Below are 15,484 nucleotides of genomic sequence, written 5' to 3' on the forward strand. Positions count from 1 at the left end.
CCATAACAACTATGTCAAATATGAATTGACCACCACAGCCTTTCTCAATTTCAACCCTAAGTAGGGCTATAGTGCAGCAATGGTTAATTTTCAGCTTGTATTCACTTACTAAACCCCCTAGTCCATGAACCAAACTCAATTTTTTAACTCCTCCTTCAGCTGGTCATAAGAAATTTCCCTTGTGACCTTAGGGAGCGGTGTCAAAGGACAGTAGTGGATGACATAGGGTTTGGAATATACAAGATCTGGCAATTAAGTTCACTCACTTGTTGCAATGTTGTGGCTAAGTTTTTTGTTTGTTTGTTGTTGTTTTTTTTATATCAGAGGGATTATTCATTAAGAATTTGTACCAACTAAATAAACAGTTAACCAAGTTTACTATTTGGAAGTGCTGAAAAGGCTGTGTGAAAAAGTTCGATGACCTGAACTTTCACCAACAATTCATGGCTCTTGCATCACAACAATGTACCAGCTCACACAGCACTGTCTGTGAGGAGGTTTTTAGCCAGTAAACGAATAACTGCATGGGAACACCCTCTCTATGCATCAGATCTGGCTACTAGTGACTTCTTTCTTTACCCAAAGATAAAGGAAATATCGAAAGGAAGAAATTTTGACAACATTCAGGACATCAAGGGTAATACGATGACAGCTCTGATGGCCATTCCAGAAAAAGAGTTCTAAAATTGCTTTGAAGGGTAGACTGGGCGCTGGCATTGGTGCATAGCTTCCCAAGGGTAGTACATCAAAGGTGACCATAGTGATACTCAGCCATGAGGTAGATAGCACTTTTCCTAGGATGAGTTTGCGAACTTAATTGTCCAACCTCGTACATTTGTGGTGTACTTTATGCTCTTTGACCCTGCATGCACCTGGCCCCAGATGTGTCTTATGACTTTGTGGATCTGACAGACCCAGCTCATAAGGAGAAGCTTTGGTTACATGGTGGCTTGATGATTTATGATTAGATTTTTAATCTTTACCAGGGCCAGAACCATACCAGGACATTTTTAATGGTATGTTGCAGATAGCACATCTTTGTCCCAGACCCCCATAGATCTATGGTGCAATTTGATTGTGTTGTTTGCCCTAAATCTATATAGTGTTTTCCCCACACTGTAGCCATCTCTGGAGCTATGGTTCTCAACGAGGAACAATTCTGCCCTCCAGGAAACATTTGGCCATACCTGGAGACATGTTTGATTGTTGCAACTCAGGATGAGGGGATGCTACTGGCATCTAATGGATAAAGATCAAGAATGCTGCTAAGCATTCTATAATACAGAAGACAGTCTCATAACAAAGAATTACCTAGTCTGAAATGTTGATAGTGCTGGGTTGACAAACACTGTTCTAGTATTGTATTAGTCAGGGTTCTCCAGAAAAACAGAACCAATAGGGGAAAGAGATGATGATACATAGATAGATAGATAGATAGATAGATAGATAGATAGATAGATAGATAGATAGATAGATAGATAGATAGATAAAGAGATAGATAGACAGATAGACAGATAGACGAATAGATATTGATATACAGATTTATTTATTATAGGAATTGGCTCATGCAGTTATGGACAAAGTACCGTTATCTGCTGTCTGCAAGTTGGAGAACCAGGAAAACTGGTGGCATAATTCTGTCTGAGTCCAGAGGTCAGAGATTGGAGGTGTGTGTGTGTGTGTGTGTGTGTGTGTGTGTCTGTGTCTGTGTCTGTGTGTGTCTGTGTATGTATGTGCATGTGTGTGTATTCTGGGGTGGGAGGTGTGATAATATATGTCCTAATCTGAGCCCAAAATCATGAAAACCAGAGCACTGATGTCCTAGGCCAGAAGTTGGATGTCTTAGCTCAAACAGAGAGAACAAATTTGCCCTTCCTCCACCTTTTTGTTCTATTTAGGACCTCAAAGGATTGGATGATTGGATAAGGCCCATCCACATGGGTGAAGACAATCTTTTTTACTTAGTGTGCTGATTTAAATGCTAATCTCTTTCTGAGACACCCTCACAGACACCTAGAAATAATGTTTACCTTCTCCATGGGTGTCCCTTAATCAAGTCAAGTTGGAACATAAAATTGACCATCACAAGTACCATAAGAATAAATAGTCATTTTGCCCAAGTATCAGCATAATTTGCACTACAATATGGACAAGTTAAAGAGCCTTCTCCTGTTATGAGCCCAAGTTAAATTTGGAAGTGTTTCATGTCACTTTATAAATGAATCAGAACAATTTTCTCAGACGAGTATTCTGAAGTGAGAACTTCTTCCAGAACTTGAAGAAGCCTCCTAAATATTTTGCTTCTTCTCAGTAGTGAAAGGTCTAAGGTGCAATAATTTTATCCTTTATTTTGAAGAGGTTTCCCTTGCATGCCCCTGACCACTAGGCCTCTAAAAACCTCAGGCCCCCAAAACATTACAGGGTTTCTCTCTCACTTCTGGAGCATATGCGTCTTATTAAGGCCTCTAATATACTTGCCATGTCTTGCTCATCTGGTTTAATTAACTTACTGTCATCAAAATAGTAGACCAGTTTTATCTTCTATGAAATGTGCAGATGGTCCAGGCCCCTTCTGAGTTTATTAAGGCAGAACAATTAACATAGCCGTGGAGCACAATGTCAAATGTATTCTCTTGTTTGTCCCACATAAATGTGGACTGCTTTTGATCAATTCTCTTGAAAGGGATGAAAAAAATGTGTTTACCTGATCATGGCTGCATGCCTGAGGCTGAGTTAATCTGCTCTCATAAAGGAACCACATTTGGCATAGCAGCTACAATTGGGGCCACAACATGGTTGAATTTATTATAGTGAATTGTCATCAGCCTGGACAGGACTTTGATTATTACCTGTACCTCATTCAATCTGCCACTCAAACAGGGCCACGAGGGTTTTATATTGATGCCTCAAGTCCAGGTACTAATGTTACTTAGCCTGTGTGTACATTGGTTCTTGACTTCTATTGTACTGTTACCTGTGTAACTGGTCATAGGTCCTTCTGCGTAAGGCTTAGAGGAATTATTACTATATATCCTGTTGTGGCATTGTAGAGTCTCTCCTCAGTGGAACTCTGCCTTTTCTTCAGACGACAGTTTCTGGGTCACAGAACTGTATCAAGTTGAAATACTGAAAAGTTTTTGTGAATTTCTTTCAGAGTGGCTGTCCTCAGAATTTTGATCATCTAATATCTTTATTGGCTGCCCATTTAATTTTGCTCTTAAGAACATCATTTTCTACTAATTATATCTATATCTACAGCTTTCTGCACATCAGCATACCCTCCACCCAGTGCTACTCTGTCACCCATTACAGTAAGTACAACCACCTTGCTTCTGACGATTAAGAACCACAATATGGTCTCTATCAATTCTAATTTCTACCATCCCAATTGCTCTTGGGAAGACCAGTTTTATGACAACATCTCCTATAGTCAATTCTGGCCAATAGAGGACACTTGCTCATGAGTATCTCAACAATGCTGGTTACCTTATCGAATTGGTATATGAGGTGTCCTTTGGGTCTTTTCAGAGACAAGAGCCCCTTCATGATACAGCTTCATTCATACATGTGTGTCAGGACTTTTAGCAAATTTGGTACAGTTTCCATTTTCTCCCTTGGCAGACCAGCATTTCTCTAGCCATATTGTATTTTAATTTGACCCCAATGATTTGTCTTATGCTTAGGAGAGTAGGTGAAAAAGAGAAGAAGTCTACGTCATATGAATAGAGAATAGTAAACATTAAAATCACCAACATTATACAAGGAATTAAAGTTGTAATAATTTGAAATTCTCTCTAAATTTTCTTTTAGACCTTAACCTGGAGCCTCCAGAGTCAGCATCAGTACATTTATGATAGAATATCTCATTTCAGACACAAATGGCCTACTCATTCAATTTGAAAAGGGTTATGTTTTTACTCTCACTGTCATTTCTGCTTTGGCTGGTCTCATTTTCAGTGTCTTGGTTAAAGACAAAGTCTTATTGTTTGTTTTTCTTCCATCAGCTCACATTTAAGACAATTACAGCATAGCTGAGCAAATACACTGGCACGCAAGTGCCTTTCCTTTTCAAAGCTCCATTGTGAAGAAGGAGCCCAGACAGTCAACAGAAAAAGTAATTACAATTGAAGGGAACAATCTACATCATATTCAAACACTATTTTCAAACCTTGACAAGAATAAGATATTCATAGTTAATTATTTATTATTATTGGTTTTATTTTGAACATGTTTTTTTATACTAGGACTCTATACCTACAGGTCCATTACTCTCAGCTAAATCCCCTCCATTCTGGGGGTAGTTAAATCGTAGAATTGAATGTCAACAAAATCACAGTAGAAAGATACGTGTGTTCGTGTATGTGCATGTAGATGTGTGCAAGTTTGATCATACTGATTTACCGTGGGGCTTCTGGCTGGTTGTGCAGACGGTTGTTCCAAGTGAGAGCTTTGGTAATGCCTTTGCTAATATAGGTAATGAAACAGTATTCATTAAGCCAAGAAAGAGCTTATAGTGGGATATGATTCAGGCCCCCTTTATTTGTAACGAACTATAGAAATGATCCCTGAAAGTATAGTCTTTGCCCTCTTTATTTGTGATGTGAAGCCCAGAACTGATCATTCCTACTGTATGGTGTATTGAACTCCACAGTGAAGGGCAGAGGCACACAGGTGTTGGCAATGCATGCTAATTACAGGCTGGTTTCCTAATTCACTGCCAGGACTTCTGAGAGATGGGTTCCAAGACATTGACTGACTAGAAGGGCTCCTATCTCTATTATCAACTGTACTGTGGAAGTGTGTGCTAGGTAGATAAGTGGATGAGAACAAAGTAACAAGGAGAAAGATGAGAGTAAAGGAGTTTCTGTGACTATTCACAGAGGACGATTCTTATGATAAGGTTGTGTTTTGGTGTATTAATAAATAGGGTTGTTTCTTATAATAGAAATCCTAAAGAATGAAAATTCCCAAGAGTGAGGGTGGTGAATGGTGAATTTTTGAAACAAGACCTGCTTTAGAGAGGAAAATCTAGAAATGTTAGGGGTATCTAGCACACTATTTAAATTCTGGTTTCAACTTTTACCTCAAGCTGGAGATTAGCTACCTTTCAGGAACCGTGAGTGAAAGGGACAAAAATGTAGCTATGTCTATCAATATCTTACTTTACAGATATGTATGAAACTCATTGATAACCTGGATAAACTAAAATATTTTATTTAAAATCATGTTTGACTGAATTAATTAGAAACATTGGAAAATGTTTCTAATGGGCAACTTCCAAATAGGCTAATAAATATAAAAAGTGAGACAAAATTTTTATATATATATATATATATATATATATATATATATACACACATATATATATACACACACATATATATGTATATATACACACATATATATGTGTATATATATATGCATATATATACACATATATATATACACACACACATATGTATGAGATATGGTAATAAAAACAAAAGAGAGTAAAAAGTATTAAGAAAATTTTATGGTAACAAATTTGGAAATTTTGTTAGTGTGAAAGGCTTTCTAAATATACAAATAATCATACCTTTATAAAAAAAATGTAAGGAATTCAATCTGGCAATAATTTCACTAAGAAAATAGAAGCTAATGACAGGGGAGTTTCATGAACTTGTACAACCACTTCTACTCACTTACTTTCAACTGTGCTCATAGTTTCTGCCTTCTGTCCCGTAACACTACCCAGGCTACTCACAAGGTTGACCTTTCTATCTGTGCCCAAGACAGGGTCATCTATCTCCTACTCATTGCTTTAGCAATTTCCCCTCTGTCTCTACACTATCAAATTTTTCCTTACCCATTATTACTTGAAACTGCTTCAAATCAAGGTTTATACTTACTTTTCCAATAACACTTTTGTTAGTAAGCTCACCAAAATGCCCCAGATTGCTCAATTAAGAGCTGAATTTTCAGACTTTATCTTTTTTAAAAAAATTAAAAACAGTCCCACAGCATTTGTTGTCATCTGTTAATAAAATAAGGGTAATCAAAGTAATATCAATAAATGTTTAATAACTACATTCTCAACTGTATTGACTTCTCACCAATTTCTCACTTCATTAGTCATTACTAGTTGGAGACACTTTGGAACAGAATAGCATTATTTCTTTTAGTATGATCTCAACCAAGCTATTTTCTTGACTTTGTTTAGAATGACTCAGTTCTGCATCATCTAATATGAAGTTCATGCACTTATAAAACCTATGATCTAGCCTACTATCCACATAGTGACTTGCTTATGGAGCCATACCTGAACCTGAGATCTATTTTGCAAGTATCTGAAGATGAGGTGCTGCACCAATGCCTGAGGAAAAAAATACACGCATAGACTCGTCTCCTCAAAACTGGTCAACCCTGCCCCATCTCACCTTTGTTTTCAGAAAGCAAGGTCTTGGTGCCTATGCCATGAAAAAAGGCCTAACTAGGCATTCATTAGGAGTTCCTTAAATTCTCTGAGGAATCCCCTTCACTCTCTTATTCTCTTGTAGCTTCCTTGGTGCTGCCATCTTTCTCCTCAGTCCTTATCTTATATGATTTAGCCGCATTTAATGCAGCTGGTCACTTTTTCCTCCTTAAAACATGTTCTTTTGACTTTCAGGAAACCTACTTTTCTTTCTGGGCACTATCTGTGTTTTTGCTGGTGTCTCTTCTCCTTGATGTCCAAATATTTAAGGTCCTCAGGACTCAGCCCTTGGACCTCTTCTCTTTTCATTCTACAATCATTCCTTGGGTTATCCCAAGTCACTATTATCACCGATGTTGGTGACTCCCAAATTCACATCTTAAATTTTAGATCTCTCCCATAAACATTTATATCCAACTGTCCATTCAATATCTCTATATGTGGATGTTTACTGGCATCTCAAATCTAACACATCCAAAACTAAGTTTCTAACATTTTCCTTAAACCTACTCATCCTACGGACTTCTCCATCTCACTTAATTCTAACTCTATTTCCTAAGACCAAAGATATTGTAGTCATTCTTGTCTTCTTCTCCTATACCTTACATCTAATCCACCAGTTGACCTGCAACGTATACCTAAAATTCAACCATACCTTACTCTATTGCTAGCTCCCCTAGCCTAAGCTATTAATTCTTTGAACTTAAAGTTTTCAATAGATTCTCTGCTCCCACTCTTGTCTACCTTAAATGTGATGTAACAGTCAATATCATCTTGTTAAACTAAAGTCAAACTGTTTCACTTTTCTGCTCAAAAATTTTCAATGTTAACTCGTCTCTCTCACAGTAAAATAAAAGGTCATTCCTATGACCTACAGATTTCTAAATAAATAATGTTCCCTATTGTTTCTTTGACTCCATCCCATTCTACTATATTTGAGCCCCTCTGGTCCTTCTCAATACATCCATGTGCTTATTTCCTTACACACAGTAGGGCTTTACTCAAATGTTAATTTTAAGAATCCTTCCATGGTCATTCTGCTTAAAATTGAAATCCTCTATAATTCCTCCTTTATTATTTTTTCCTCTTTAGAAGATATAACTCCATAACTAAACTCACATTTTCTTGTTGATCTTAGTGCTATATGAGGGTAAATATTTTCCTATATTGTATTTAAGTACAATGGTGGCTAGGCAATCAATAAATACATTTTTAAATAAATGACCATGTGATGCTTTGAAAAATGTATAATTATCCAAATATAGCAAAAATCATTGGGCATACACTATGTTACATATGAGATCTATCAAGTAAATTTAATCATAAAGACTATTGAAGCTACCACATTCATGTTATCAATTAGCCTTCATAAAAAAGTCTATTCAGCACAGAAAATAAAAGTACAAACTAAACTTGTTTATGAATATAAATTAAATTAAACTTGTATATAAATATAAATTCAATACTCCTGTGGTAAGCAGAATAATGGCTCCCACCAAGGATATCCACATTCTAATCCCCAGAACCTGTGAATATATTATCTTACATGGCTAAAGGAATTTTGCAGATGTCATTAAGGACCTTAAAATGGGGGAGATTATCATAGATTGTCCAGGTTGTCCCAATCGAATACCATGGGTCCCTAATAGTGGAGACCTTTCCCAGTTATGGTCAGAGAAATGAAACATTGCTCGGTTTGAAGGTAAAGGAAGGTACAATGAGCAAAGGAATATAAGCGGTTTCTAGAAGATAAAAGAAGCAAGGACATTGATACTCCCTTAGAATTTCCAGAAAGTAGCACAGCCCTGCTGACACATCGATTTCAACCCTGTGAGATCTATGTTAGAGTTATGATCTATAGAAGTGTAAGATAATAATTGTATGTTGTTTTAAGCCACTAGTTTTATGCATATATATATATATATATATATATATATATATATATGCATAAATAGAACAATAAAATAGGCAACAATAGAAAACTAATACAAATCTTTAATTAAAAAAACAGCAAATTAAATTCAACATTATAAGACATTTATCCATTAATATATCTAAAGGTGAAAAATAAGGTATTCATGCACTCTTAGTGGGATTGAAAATTGGTGCAGCCATCATGGAAAACAACTTGGTGGTTCCTCAAAAACTTAAAAATAGGGCTACCTTATGACACAGCAATTCCACTTCTGGGTATTTATCGAAAGAAATCCAAAACATAATTTGAAATGATATATGCATCCCTATGTTCACTGCAGCACTATTTACAGTAGCCAAGATATGGAAGCAACCTAAGTTCCCATCAATAGACAATTGGATAAAGAAGATATGGTACATATATACAATATTACTCAGCCATAAAACAAAATGAAACAAAATCTTACCATCTGAGACATGCATGAACCTACAGGGTATTATGCTAAGTGAAATAAGTCAGAGGAAGATGAATACCATAAGATGTCACTTACATAGGGAATCTAAAGAATGAAATAAAGGAACAAACAAAACAGAAACAGAGAACAAACTGATGGTTACCAGAAGGGAGAGGTGGTTGGAGGCTGGGTGTAAAAGGTGAAGGGATTAAGTAGTACAACTTGGTAGTTATAAAATAGTCATGGGGATGTAATAGGTAATAGTAACAGCATAGGTAATATAATAATAACAGACATATTGTAATAACTATGTATAGGTGAGTGTATATGCCAGGTGAGTGAGTATCAGACTAATCAGGGATTACTTCATAAATTATATAAATGTCTAACCATTATACTGCACACTTGAAATTAATATAAAATAATATTGAATGTCAACTCTAATTGAAAAATAAATTTACAAAAATGCTAAAGGAAAAAATAGAAAAATAAATATATTAGTACATTAAAACTAATCTTAGCAATTTGATGGACTCAGGATTGGAAAACACTGGTTTAAAATTCCCCAGAAATGAAAAGAATGCTGATGTGTTTGGAGTTTTGTGGGTATGGAGAAAAGTGGCATAAAATCAGAAAAACAGGGAAGTGAGAGATCATGTAGAGCTTACAAAACATGGTAAGAATTTCAATTTTTTTCTTCTCAGTGTGAAGGAAAAGGGACCATAAACAGGAGGTTGTTTAAATAAATTATGGTGAATCCGAACAATGGAAAACTACACAACTATAAAAAAAGTGAAAAAATTCTCTATGAAATTGTGTGAGCAGAGCTCCAGGATATATTGCCAAGTGAATAAATGAGACCATAGTAGACAATATATAGTATGCTACTTTCATATGTAGGAATAAAAATGAAATAAAAAATGTATATTAGTGTCTGTGTAAAGAAATAATGCAATGACATGAAGGAAAAGAAAGTGATTTTCCATAGTCGGAGAGGGAAAATGATAAATAAGACAGGGTGGGATTAGATTTGTCAAAATTTATTTTGTTTTTACTTTTGAAACATGGAAAGCTATTACACTTTAATTACAAACAAAAATTTAAATTTGTTTAAATAAATGAACAAACAGGATATTTAGAAAGAAAGCAGAAAATGTTCCCTAGCAGTTAAGTAACAGTGAACGTGTAAAAATAACTAACATGTATTGAAAACAAGAAAGAGTACATTTTCTCCATGACGTAGTGATGTCATCCAAGAAAAAAGAATCATCACTTAAAATTACACATAATTTGTTGATGAGGAAGTTGGTATATTTCTTATAATGAAATTTTAAAAATATGAAAAGAAGCATATGAATTCCTAACTTTTTTTCAAATATTTTTAAGTGTCAACATTTGCCATTCTTGTTTTATCAGTTCTCTCCTTTTTATACTTGACGTGTTCTTGAGTTTTGTACATTACAGACTAACTGATTCAATTTAGCCTAGACTCTTATGAAAAATCAATGGCTAAATAAGCACTGTTAAAGATTCTGCTGGCCTATGGACAGCAAAGAAGGTTTTGTAATTTTGTTGGTTATTTAAAAGTACATAATTTTATTGTGGGAACTTAGTAATTACAGCAGTATTATTTGTGGTATATAAAAATGAGTACACGCACACATGCACACACCCAGTCTTTATGGGTTAGAAATACAATTATTTGTACCATAGTGTGCTTATGGTGTGCTGATATATACACTTTATCTTTAGGGGTCCTAAAGTTTCATATTTTCATTTGGAAAAGTATATTTAGGTCAAGAGTTTTCCTTTTTGTTCATAAATATAAATAAATATCTTGTTGCAAACCTGTTAGGAAAACCTTGTCTTATTTATTCATCTGAAGATTGCTTGGGGCAGAAAAAAATACCGAAGGGTCTTTGGAACAGAAACAACATTCTCACGCAAAAATCCTGGAGGGAATGTGAGCACAATCCACCTCCGATATTGAGGGTCCAAAGATGAACTACTTTGGGGCATCAATGACTTTGTGGTGATGCTTAAAGCAGCTCACCCAAGTTTCTTGGTGAATGGCGTGATGGCCAAAGGAACTTTCACACTGGCCACCATGCATATCTTTGAGAATGTGGCTCAAATCTAAACCAGCTCTTCTTACTTGCTACTCTCACAGCAGTTCATGGTATAATGGGCAATATCTTCTTTTTTTTTCCATTACAGTTGACATTCAATATGATATTAGTTTCAGGTGTACAGCATAGTGGTTAGACATTTCTATAACTTACAATGTGGTCCCCCTAATAAGTCTAGCACCCACTTGAAACCATATGGCATTCACTTTTTAATACATGTTTTTACAAATTCACAACTTCTACTCAGTGGGGGGACTTATCCCATTAGAATAAAGGCAAAGTCACATAAAATTGCCAACCAATTCTGTTAATCAAATTACAGAAATGATATGAAATACGTGATCATTTTCCAGAACAACATATATCTGGGGGACCTAAACATCTATTAGAAGGAGGCCATGGCTTCATAAACTGGCCAAAAACGAGCCTCTGCTCAATACACTATTGAACAATATACCGTTGTTTGCCAATGTGATAAAAATGCAAATTTACTTTAAAAATTGCTAAAGTCATATAGAATGTTCAATGGGTGTATCTCAATCAGAAAATACATTATTATTATGATGATGATGATTATTACTATTACTATTAGCAAGTTCAGGGACTCAAACAATAAAGATAGAGAAAGCTATAATCAAGGAAACAAATGAAAATCAGACACCCTAAAGAAACTGAGAGAACAGAGAAATATCAGCCACATAGGTGTCAAAATTTAGGACAAATAACTGTGCTTAACTGATAATCTTTTAAAATACATACATACATACATACATACATACATACATACATACAGTACATACTTGGAACACGTGAAGGCTATATTCCTGAATAAAGCCCCAAATACATGAAGACTATTTAAAAATTTACATTACTTACTCTATGACGTGAAGCTTAACTAAATATATCAAGTGATCCTTTTAGATATTAAATATTCAATAAATACAGAACTAAAATTATTTACAAATCTCATGCAACCATTCTTGCTTCGTTTCAAATTTCAATAGAGTTCTTTTTCACCAGACTGAAAAAAATTTGTGTGGAAGTAAATGGTAGTTTTGTTTTGTTTTGTTTTGCTTTTTCCCATCCCTTTTACCTCTCTCCCGCTCTCTTTTGTTTAAACATAAAATTTATGAAATATTTGTCATTTCCATATCAGAGCAAGAGCTAATGCATTATTCTACTATTTATTTTTCCAAAACTTCTCTTATCTAAATTAAAACTATCCTTTTTTACTTTTCCTTAAGATTTTTTCAGTTTTAAACACACAAAAAATGACTGCTGTTCTTTGGGGGACCATTGTCCCGTTAAACCACAAGATTTCATCACTACACATGTGACTGTATGCAGAACGGGTGGAGTAAAATGAAGCAGTGCTGAGCTGCAGATGCTAGCGCTGGAGCTGGGATGGCTCACCAAACAGTCATTCTCACACACCAGCCCACATTGGATGAGATGAAGTTTGTCTCAGGACTTGCACAAACTATCACATATCCTGGAAGTGCAGCACTCATCTGGAGGACCACATGTTTTAATAAGCCTAACTAATGATCTACTATATCCATAACAATGAGAAACAAAACTAACAGGGATCATTGAAAAGCAAATGCTACCTAAGCAGTTCAATTTAACAATTGATAACAAATATCTTCTTAGGCAGAGATCAGAAAAGGAAAGTTCTAGATAACATACCAACTTTCTAACCATCCTCACTCTTCTATTTTTGTGCTTATTCTCTAGTATCACAGTTTACATAACTTAGTTGAATTGTTTTTCTACAATAGTAGTTTTCACAGAGGTTTTCAGAATTAAGTTTGCAACGGATATACAAAGTTAAAAAATATGTATCAGATAGATTTAATTGCTGGTAAAGTTCCCAAGTTTTTATTCCGGGAGGAGCAAGTAAAACAACTCTTGATTAAAGTTCTTTTGTTTCCCTCAATATAGAAATGTATTGCTTTCCTCCTCCTGACCCATTTCTAAGTATAGCATTTTAAAATGTCCTGTCTCAATATTATCATAATCAACCCACTGAAAAAGAATTCCAGTAGACCTCCCAGAAAGCATCTGATTATCAAGGTGAAACCAGGATCGAATTCCTTGTCTTTAATTAATAATTGCCAATCTCTGAAGGGGAGGGTCGGAGCAATTGCTGTAATCTAATCTACCAATCAGAAACTTAAGAAAATGAAAGATTGGTGGGTGGGCAGCTGAATTTTGCAAACAAAGCAAAGGTGTGTGCCTTTCCTCTTTCATTAAACAAAGAAACAAACAAGCAAAAAATATTGGATTAAATCAGTTTAGGATCACTGAATAAAAGTAAGAGAAGAAAAACTAGGAAAATGAAGATGCACATTTAATTTAGAGCACTAATATTTAGTTATTTGTCCATTGTAACAGTTTAGAGAAAAGAACTTTTGAAGATTTATCTACCTGGAACTCACTGTAGAATTTTCCAAATTCTGAAAGTTTTTGGGCTAGGTCAATATTACTTCTAAAGCAGAGATAACATCTCCAAATGTAGTTATCCCATTAACTCAGACATTTTCATGCAAAAAGAATAGATAAAAAGGATTTCAGAGGTAGCTTATGAGTCATTACCTTTACTCAACCAAATATTTATCTAGATCCTGAAGCAAAAAGGACACCCTGTGTTAATTGCTAGCAGAATTGCACGCTCTCTCTCTTCCTGCCTTGGTCTTTCTTCTCAGCATGGCCTTCCCTTTACTCCTTTCTTTCTATTTCTTACCTCTTCCAAACAGTTACCTGATTGCGACCACACTTGATTTAAGAAAAACTGAAAAAAGTTAAAACCTTCAGGTCTAATTCTGCACAGAAAATACAATTTAACAAGGAGAGAGATAAAAGAAAAGCAGAAAAAGCTGGGGGGGAAAAAAAGTAAGGCACAGCACAGGAGCAGGTCGGGACTCTGACACAGAAAGAGGATGCAATTCATATGAACTTAAAAAAAAACACCTCATATTTCAAAAATAAATTTTTCTTTGAAAAAGTTCTACAAAAAAGTTTGTCTTTTATCTTGTAGTTCTTCAGTGAATCTGAAATATTCCCTCAAGAGAGGAATAAAAAAAAAAAAAAGGATGTTTTATTTCATATTAGAAGTTAAATTGGGAAATGTAATTCTTCATACACTCTAAACTATAGCATAACTAAAAATTATTTTCTTATTAAATCTTTCCAGGTACTAAGGTATATATTTGTTGTTTAATTGCACATGTTTTAAGATCTGTAAACAATGTTTTATAGCAAACTGTATACAGTGTATGTTGACTTGGGTGAAGTTTTAGACAATTAAACAATTTATATAAAGGTTTTTTATACATTCACAGAGGCAATGCATATGTAACCTAACATAAAGATACTGAAATAAATTATTTCAATTGAAAGAGTTTAATAATCCCGTATGCAAGGTCATTCCTGATTTGGCCATTATTGTCTTATTTTTTCCATCTTATCCTCTTCCAACACAACCCTCTATTGTCTTTGTATCAGGTCGACTTATTTTCCTCAATGCTAATATGACTTGGTCCTTTCCACTGTTAATGTATTATTTCATTATTCATTCACTGTTGAGTTAGGAGGAGTCAGCATCTTCCATTGTGTTTATATTCTCTATTTGCCAGTAAGTTAGGAGCCAGATCAACAGAAATGACTATGATAGGATTTCTGCCCAAATAAACAATAGGTTAATGAGAGTGACACAGGAACTGAATTTACATTATAAATAGAAGTGTGAAAATACCAGCAGACTACCAGAGAAAGGAAACAAATTCTTTCTGAGTTGCAGATTGCTGAGACTAAAAGACTCAGAGGAAGCAATATAAGGATGGGTCTTGAAGATTAGGAAAGGAATAATGGATGAAGCTAGGCATCCATTTAACAAGGCTGAGGCATTAACTAGGTACTAGTAAAAGGACACAGAGCAAAACCTTCATAGACGTCATAATTTTGTTGAGTTTTCCTTCATGTTATCCTGGACTCATATATTGTTATCCTATGGACACTCCAGTACTGGATCCAAATGTGGGAGCCAGTAATGTGGTACAGATATCCACATTATTTCAAAAGCTATTCTGAAACTGTAACTTTCAAAGAGCTTAACCTAATGACTCTCAGACAAAAATAGAAAAAGAAGCATGTTAAAATTTTATTTAACTCATTCATTAATGAGAGTTTCAGTGAAATGACACTATAACTGATAAAAAGAACAGCTGAGAAGCTAGGGTATTTAGAGGATAATAGGGTAGTCTACAAAAACGGTTAATATTCACAAAGGCTAACACAATCGTTGGGCTATCTATGTGTTATAAAGACAGAAAATATTTATATCTCTTCTGGACAAAAAATTGCAAGCTAATCTGTAATTTCAATATGTCTGAGCATTTAATCAATAGTAAATGGTGAACCAATCTAAGTACATTCCCCTAAATAATGTTCAGTGGTCTTTGCCTTAGTGTAACATTAAAAGTATATGTCAACCCACTTTTTGCCCTATTTTCCAATTTTGGATGATTTTTCAG

At 34.9% G+C, this 15,484-nt stretch overlaps 1 long non-coding RNA gene and 1 pseudogene across 1 annotated transcript in view; both read right to left on the minus strand.

Moving 5' to 3' along the window:
• The window catches only part of LOC141572251 (uncharacterized), a 389,629-nt gene that overhangs the window by 216,730 nt on the left and 157,415 nt on the right, over positions 1-15,484 (minus strand). The gene's annotated exons all lie outside the window — the stretch shown is intronic.
• Positions 4,496-4,581, minus strand: LOC148754760 (small nucleolar RNA U3; annotated as a pseudogene).

The sequence above is a fragment of the Rhinolophus sinicus genome, chromosome 17, assembly GCF_057876585.1.
Source record: "Rhinolophus sinicus isolate RSI-liver-muscle chromosome 17, RSI-T2T, whole genome shotgun sequence".
Taxonomy (NCBI): domain Eukaryota; kingdom Metazoa; phylum Chordata; class Mammalia; order Chiroptera; family Rhinolophidae; genus Rhinolophus; species Rhinolophus sinicus.